Here is a 9,173-nt window from a genome sequence, read left to right as displayed (position 1 = left end):
AACAATCAGATATGCATTTGTGTCTGGTGACTTTACAGGTGACTGCACCTATAAAGATAAGCTATCAATTTACATTGCCATGGTAAAATTTTAATAGAAACACCTTTAAAGTAAAGATCTAGCAGCTCACCAGAAATTTCCTTATGGGCAAAATATGGGGGAGGCGTGCAGCTGTGTGACCCAGTTCCCAGCTTGAATTTTTCCCTTTGGCTTAATGAGTTTGGAGGTCCCAAGATTTAATTTCCTTTCACACTTCTTACTAGACTTCTTTGGCCTGAACACCAGAGAGGGGTGGGGCCAGACCTGTGGCCACACCTACCAGTGCTGCCTAGTATTAATTCCTCTTTGGCTCAGTACATCTCCATTCTCTAAGTATCTCTTCTCAGTAGAGGCAGGGATATTGTAAAATTACCACCATAAGTTCATACTGTGACTTCTGTTGAAGGAAATGTGTTCTCCTAAGACAACTGATAAGGTAACTTGTAAATAAGCATATTGGCAGGGGTCAGGGGAAGGAAGAGGAGGGAACAAAATAATATATCTGGTGACTTGTTATTTCAGAAAACTTAGATGTCTCAGGAGACATGGATATCAGACATTCTCCCTAAGCAATGCATCCTTGAAACTTCTCTGGCCTCAAGCCCTGTTTAAGAATGAGCCATTAGTAAAAATATATATACCTGCTACATATGTGACTGCAATTCTTTACCCCACCTCCATCTGGTGATATCTGCTGGGGGACACTATGGTTCCATCTGAGTGGCTTTCTGCTTTTTTTTTTTTTTTTAAGGTTTGTAGGCTTTTTTGTTTCAATCCCCAAACAAAAAGCTTCAGTTTTTTTGGAGTGGTTCCATGTCTGCCACAATTTGTGTAACCAAAGGGAGCTACCACCCCTACTGGCAAGCAATCACTCTGCAATACTGGCTTTGCAATCAGGATAATATTCAGGATAATATCCAGGATTTATTCACTGGGCAAACATTTTAGAGTGGCCTTTATGGATTAGGTACTGGGCTAAATCTTGGGTATATGAATATAAAGACACAGTACTTGCCTTCTTTAAGCCTGGAGTAGTTCATTACAAAGAATAGAAACTGTCTTCTTAACCACCTTATGCTGCTGGAGAGGTGAATAGTTACAAAATTCCAAATGGAGAAAATGAAGCAATTATCTACTGTCTACAAAGCAATATATATCAAAATATGTTCAAGCTGACAATAAAGTCCCAAAGGTCTCACAATTATATTAATATTCATAGCCTTGCCTTTACAAACTCTTTTGAAGCTGTTACTTATGTTTAAGTCTACATTCCCATTGTCACTACACATGGGGCACATGAGAACATGACTCTGCTCAGAACTGTGGCTTATCCATAGGTTAAAACAATATCTAAGGATGAGGTCCTAATCCACCTGTTCCAGATTCCAAGTCACTTGGGGTTACCTCTTCTAAGCCCCCAGACTCAACCCTTTAAAGTAGCTCCCATTAAACAATTAAACTTTCAAATTCATATTTGGCCAGGGAGGGGAAATTTAAAAATTCAGGTCATAACAAACTAGAAACATGTGTTATCTGCTTATAACTAAGCCTTTTAAAAATGAAATAACATTATTTTTTCCCCTGAGGTTACTTATAATATCTTTGACTGTATTACATGCTACACGCCTAGAAGATTGTTAGAACGTATGTCTGGTAGCCTGGAATAGATTTCTCACTTGGAAAGGTGATAAAGCTCTGAATAGCATGCATCAGCCTACTGGAAATGGTCCAGCATCTTCCCTCTTTCCTAGGAAACCAACCATGAGATCTTAATTGAGAATCCACGTTGCTTTTCAAGACCATTCCAGGTGAGGAACATCATAATTCTCCTTCTCTACATGGAATGAAAGGTTTTTTTAGAGCCAGCCTAGTTCAGTGCTGCAACGATCCCAGCTCCATGTCTGCTGAGCGCCTCTTTGAAGTGTGAATAGCTGTATTGGATCGCTTTGGGAACTGCATGTTCTTTAAATGAACTTAATAAATTTGCAACCCAAACATGAGCCATGTTCTTTCCATCATGCGTTATCACCCAATAGCATTTAAACTATTAGGCCAAAGTTACCACTGACCAAGACTTGCAAAGTTTCCAATTGTTGCTGAATTTCAGTGAAAGAATACCAATAATTGCATTTATTTTTTAGGTTATACCAGGGGTTGGCACTATGTAGTCTGTAGGTAAGAGGCTGACCTGCCACCTGTTTTTATGAATCAAGTTTTATTGAGATACAGTCATGTCCATTCATTTATATATCGTCTATGGCTGCTTTTGTGCCACAGTGGCAGAGATGAATAGTTATGGCAGAGATCATCTAGCCCATGAGTTGTAAAATATCAAGATTACTACCTAGCCCTTTACAGAAAATGTTTGCTGACCCCTGGTATAAAGCATTACATTATTCACAACATGGAATACTTGCCCTTCAGCCCTACACCAGAAAATAGAAAATATAACCATCTGAATTATCAAAATTGCAGTAGAGAGAAATTATGTTTGTGAAGATTGTTATAAGGATATAAAATCCCCCTATTCCCTGGAGTTCCAGCTTCTAGTCATAGGTTCATCTGAACCTGTATTTGGCTCAAATCAAGTTACCTCTTACCACCTACTCCTAACATAAATGAATTTATTAAATTGCATTTTGGTTTTATGTTCTCACTTTTATTGCAGGATGCTACAAGCTATGTCTTATAAAATCCGCTTCTGTAGTCACTATAGAAATACTGCTAGAGGCTGTATGAAGCTCTGCCTGAGATATTTCTTCAAGAGCCAAGTATTAGGAAAGCCCTTCCTTCCCTAAGGAACTTGCATTCTTTTTCTTTCTGACAATAAGAGCTTTGTAACTAACCATGTTTCCCTTTTCAATATGGCTGCCAGGACACTTAATGCCAAATTTGAGGTTCAGCCGAAGTGGATCCTTATGTATGATTTGCGTGACTATAAATTTTTCTTCTTCTATTCTTGACTCTCCTCTTACTTATATATTCCCTAGTCTTGATTTATGTTTCTTATTTATGTTGTAACAACTTCATTATGTGTGTTTTTGCCGCCACAAGTCTTAAAGAAACAAGGCTCAGTGAAAATGAATAAAACAAGTTTCCACCGCAGTGTTAACCCTAAACTTTTGGAATTGCTGAGTTACGTCTCTGGGTCCTTCATTAGCTAACAAGCTCTGGGAGAACAGACCCTTATATGCTTCGTTTATCACCCTTTTATCCACATAGCCTAGGACAATGGCTGGCACAGAGTAGACCCTCCACAAACACTTGCTGAATGAATGTCACCGCATGTTGGATGACTAAAGTGAGCACCATGGCAGTCCCCCTGAGGCAGTCTCAAAAGCCTCTTTCACATTTAGCAAAGATGCGCGGGCTTCATGAAAACACACACACATTCTTCATGGTGAAATGGAGCTGATGTATCCACCTTGAAGAGTAATTGCAAAAGATAATCTAATACATAGAAAATGCCTGGCATAGCATCATTATGGCAGACCTCGACTATGTTTACTCTTCCGTCATTTCTCAAGATGTCCTAGCACAAAGGCCAGTTTTGGCTAAAAACAATGGAGCTGAACCATGGTGGGTTCCTGTCCCCAGATGTATGATCTTAGACAAATCATTAGCCCATTCATTGCAAGGAGTCAGTGGGAGGTCTTTAAAAAATGGTGGTGTCTGGCTTTCATCCCAAACATTGTGATTTAATTCTTTTGGGGTATCACTTGGGCATTGGGATTTTTAAAAGCTCCCTGGTTGATTCTAATGTGCAGTAACTAACTGCAGTAACCTCTTTTTTCTGGGTCACCTGCCTCATCTATCAAGTGACTGGACTGGGCTACATGTAAGTTATAAGGAAGGTCCCTTTAGGATCTGAGGTTTCATGCATAGGATATCATTGGGCTGTAACGCAGTGAGGCTAATAAAACAATATCATGCCCCTGAGTCCTGAACGCTTCCTCCTGGGGCCTTGTCAGTAGCAGAACCATCTCTTGAGCCATCTGACATTCATTGCTTTTAGCACAATCTTCGAAGGAATTCCTGAGCAACTGTGAAAGAATTCATGATATCTCCCTAGCCACAGCAGCTAGAGTAGCCGGAATATGCAGCGTGACACACATCCACACACTCAAAAAGGGGAAAAATATGCTCTCCTCTATTAGAAGACAATGTTAATTATGTGGTGGGGAGGAGAGTGGGTATCAAAAGAGCACTTCAGTTCCAGCCTAGTATTTTCCTTCCTTTTGCATGCCTGTAGTTGTGACCTTTAATGATGAAAGTGGAGTTCTGCTCACCTTAGGTTTGTCCCAATGAAGAATGGTTGTCGAAGGATTTCATATCCCTTGTCCACATGCAGCTATCTCCACACAAAAATCCTCCAGTCTGCTCCCAGTTTTCACTGTAGCATCTCTTTTTCTCTCTGGATTTGCCCCCTCTTTGATTTACTGTTTATGAAGAGTCAGTTTGGAAATGGTACAGGAACAGCAACTGGATAAACTTAGGCCAGAATACTGGCTTGGCTACTTTTTAGCTGGTGGTCTGGAGTCACTTAAGCTCTCTAAGACTTAGTTTCCTAAAAAGCGGATGAAAAATAATACAGCCTAGCTTACTGGGTTGCTTTGAGCGTCACATCAGAAAACATATGTGAGAAATGCTTTGAAAATTATCAATATTGTTATATGAATATTATTATTCTTATGTTAAACTTTTAATCAAAATGGTGCTATGCATGAAGGCCTTATTTAGTAATCATTTGCAAAATATGGAAGATTAGAAAACTTAGGGCATAGCACCATTTTCATTAAAAGCTGATGGTTTGTGATGTGATGGTATATACTTACTTTTAAATCAGGCAGAATTAAGATTAATTTTAACTTTGCTCCGACCTCTGAAATCACTACTACACTCATGGATCTACTGCCATTTATCTTATCTGTACCTCTTATTGAACTGGCTTACTCCTTTATAATTGGTCAATTTAGACCCTTAACATCTTGAAAAAAGGAACTTAGAGTCATTCTTGCCCATTTCTCTTCTTTTTGAAAAGAAAGAAGAAGTTAAAACACTTGCTCAAGGTGACATATTTAGTAAATTGTTTTTAGCACAATCTTCGAAGGAATTCCTGGAGCATCTGTGAAAGAATTCACGATATCTCCCTAGCCATAGCAGCTAGAGTAGCCAGAATATCCAGGATGACACACAGCCACACATGCAAAAAAGGGAAAAATTTACTTTTTACTTCCATGTAGGTCTTCTGACTCTAGGCTTATAATCTGAGGTTGAATCGTATGCAACTCCTGATATTTACACACTGCTTCTCATGCAAAATGTCTGAACAATATCCTGTTTTGTATGGTTCTCAAAGCTGACACAGAGCCTTATGCAGAGTAGGTATCTGATAAATGTTTGACAAATGAATGTTAGGGTTTTTCCTTTTTTTTTTATTTTTAAAATAAGCCCTTGTGTAAATCAATACAGGGAAATCTGTGAGTTGCTAAATACACGCAGAACTGCCAGATGTTAGTTTGGAGACTGCAGGACATGTAGCGGCCAGGCAGGGAAGGGTGGACTGTACGTTACCAGCAGTTATTTGGTAGCATGGGACCTCGTCAAATACTGACTTAGGATGAATTCCAGGGGAAAACAGCATATGGCCCTGCAATCTGGTACAGTGTCGCATATACAGTTGGCCACACCAGGCATGTGAACTTGGAGACAGGACAGCCTCGAAAGAGAGAGACTCTGCGAGCCTAACTCAGATCTTATCTCCCACATGAAATCACAAAGATTTATCTGGAAAGCATCAAGGTAAAGATACTGCTTTGTACAATCTGAACCATATTTTGCAGAAATAGGCATGCAGCCTAGAAAGCAGGAGATTTGGATTAAACAGACATCTCTCTCCATACACACCAAAAAAGCCCACCTAGAATTTTCCGTTTTTCTTTGTTTAATTTGTGGAGTTAGCTGTGAGCCTGAGTCTGAAAGTGGTTGAGCAGCACAGCAGTTAGTCCATCTGGCGCTTTTGTGTGAGTTACAAACAGGTGGCCCCCTCTCCCCACAGCATGGATAAATTGCAGAAAAGCATCCTTTCTTTGGCTGTCTTGAACTTTAGCTTCTCCTTCCCCGTTAGACTGGGTGCCTTTGTGCAGTGTGCTGACTGCACAGCCATACCTGGCTTCCATGCTCTTGGGAGCAGTTCTCATCCGGCCTTTTTATCAAACCAACCAGCCCTTTTGGGGGCTAACAATTGCAAAGAACTATCGGGAAATCAAGGTCAAATGACTCCTTACATGCTCTTTTAAAGCACCGACCTAGAAAGGCCACACTAGGTGATGAGAGGGCTGCTGGAAGGTAAAGACTTGAAAGCTATTCATCAGCCAAATTCCAACTCTCAAAACCGGAACAATGGAACAAAATCAAGCACGTTCTATTTCCCCATTTCTTTGGCCAAAATGACTGCTGATCCCTGTTCACACAATATACGCCCCAGTTCTGGGATACTTTGGATTCAAACACACTTTACCCAGACTGTGATAGTTTGCAGCTTTTCCCTTTTATATTTATTTTTCCTGGTGAAGGTCACCCACCCAACAACGCAGAGAGATTAGTATTCCAATAGAAAGTAACTGTGTTGCCATTCTGGAATCTTACACACTTGCTAAGCATTTTAAGACAGTTTTACTACTGATACTTCAGACAATAGTTCTAAAGCAACCAACTTATGCCAGAAGAAGGTAATTCATTATAACAAAACTCCAGTTAACCAGAAACTGAGGAATGAGAACTTCCCAACTAACCAGAAACAGTGTCTCTCTCATTCTATTTTCTTTCTTTCTTTTCTTTTAAATTTGAGATGGGGGTCTCGCTGTGTTGCCCAGGCTCGTCTTGAACTCCTGGACTCAAGCAATCCTCCTGCCTCAGCTCCCAAGTAGCTGGGATTACAGGCATGAGCCACCACACCCAGCTTCTCATTCTATTTTCAAATCAGCTGACAGGTCATTATAAAGCACTGAATATGTGTTTGGACTTCAGAGGATGAATAAGAAAATCACAAGAAAAGTGGCTATTAGAAATTATTTTTTTAATCCATGGTTTTCAAAATGTCCCAGTACAAGGCATAGTTAGTGCAATCCAGAGCCTGAATGTCTTTATTTTCCACAACTACAGTGTTGTAGAATGAGCACTGAAGTTGAGAATCCTAATCACAGTTACTGTAGCATCCCATTTAGAATGCCTGTAGGGAACCCTAGCTCTTGATCTGGAGAGCTAAACAGCCCTGTAACAACCACATGGGAGTGAAGAAAAGCACACAGTCTGATGAAGTGGTTTCACCTGGGTCTCATTCTACCCATTCTTTAGGGCACAGCATCAATATCACCTCCCCATGGAGAACTTTCTAGAGCCCCAGTCCAGCTCTCCCCACTATGCACACCAAACAAGTTCTTCCTCTGTAATACCATTCAACAAACTCTATAGTAATTACAAGTTTAATATCAATTTGTCTTCCCTGCTGCATTGTAACCAGCAGACAGAAATCTCAACTGTCCCGGATACTGTTGTATCCTCAGTGCCAGAGAGCTGACTGGTGTCTAGTAGGTATTTGGTAAACACTCATTCAATAGATGAAGATGTAAATGAATCAGATTTTAACAACCTTCACCATATTGGACTAAGTTGGAAAGGGAATGTATGTTTATTGCAGAGATTCTTTTCAACACCACAATTTTTGAAGAAAAGGGGATTTTTTAAAATCTACATCCAATCGCAATATACTAAATGTGATAATAGCCCATCACTTAAACATTTCTGTGACTCAATGTAGAAGGGCTATTTGTGGGTAGGCTAACTTTCAGATTTAACTACATTCTATAAGTAGGTTAATCAGTGTGACTGAAATGATTTCTGGGGCTCTACTTCCAGATGTGCAAACCACACTCTAGCAAAAGGGACAATGATAAATTGCTACTATTACAGTCTCTCAATTAGTTCATTGATTAGAATGTGATCAAAGTTGAAGTTGAGGCTGGGCGCAGTGGCTCATGCCTGTATTCCAGCACTTTGGGAGGCTGAGGAAGGTGAATCACCTGAGGCCAGGAGTTAGAGACCAGCCTGACTAACATGGTGAAACCCTGTCTCTACTAAAAATATAAAAATTAGCTGTACATGTAATCCTAGCTACTCAGCAGGCTGAGGCAGAAGAATTGCATGAACCTGGGAGGCAGAGGCTGCAGTGTTGCCGTGAGCCAAAATCATGCCACTTTACTCCAGCCTGGGCGACAGAGCGAGACTCTGTCCCAAAAAACACACACACAAACAAACAAAAAACCCCAACATTGAAGTTGAAAGTTGGCCAGCTAACTCTGAAGAGAGAAGAACTCAGTCTTAAAGCTTCAGATTCTTCAGTTGCTACAATTGAGTTCCTTTTATTCAGTGCTGGGGACAACACCTTGGTGAGCTTCTTCATATCTGCTGACCTAGGATGGGTAGCATCAAGGTACATATTAAAACACCACATGCTGGAAATAAAATGTGATTTCAAGATTGCCAATTTACTATTTCTAAATACTGAAATTAAAAAGTGCAGATACTGTCTTGCAAATTAAAATAACAACTCTAAAAGAAAACTGACTTCAATATCAGTCTTCAAAGTATGCTTTTTCTCTGAACTAAATTCAAATGTTTTTTTTTTTTTTTTCCAGGTTAAGGACAACATCAAAATGTTTCCACACAGCCTGCACAACTTGAAGAGGTATTAATCAGCTCAGAGTTAGCCTGCCACAATCAAATTGGATTTGATTTTCCACATCAGCTAACTGGTATGCATTTATTTACATCAGCTTTTTAACCTTCAGCTGAACTGTTACTTGCAAATGACTTTAGCACTGGAAAAATTTCATAATTGTTGAGCTCGTTAGATAGAAATATAGGAGTTGGTTTGGGAGGCCAAGATGGACAGATCACTTGAGGTCAGGAGTTTGAGATCAGCCTGGCCAACATGGTGAAATCTCATCTCTACTAAAGATACAGAAAAATTAGCTGGGTATGGCGGTGCATGCCTGTAGTCCCAGCTACTCAGAAGGCTGAGGCACAAGAATCGCTTGAACCCAGGAGGCAGAGGTTGCAGTGAGCCAAGATCA

General features: G+C 40.1%; 1 protein-coding gene across 3 annotated transcripts in view; it reads right to left on the bottom strand.

The window, feature by feature from the left end:
• The window catches only part of PGM5 (phosphoglucomutase 5), a 177,007-nt gene that overhangs the window by 36,131 nt on the left and 131,703 nt on the right, over nucleotides 1-9,173 (bottom strand). The window lies entirely within an intron of this gene.

The sequence above is a fragment of the Cebus imitator genome, unplaced genomic scaffold (assembly GCF_001604975.1).
Source record: "Cebus imitator isolate Cc_AM_T3 unplaced genomic scaffold, Cebus_imitator-1.0 Scaffold155, whole genome shotgun sequence".
Taxonomy (NCBI): Eukaryota; Metazoa; Chordata; class Mammalia; order Primates; family Cebidae; genus Cebus; species Cebus imitator.
The sequence above is the reverse complement of the archived record's forward strand: the minus strand, read 5'-3'. Positions and strand labels throughout refer to the sequence as shown.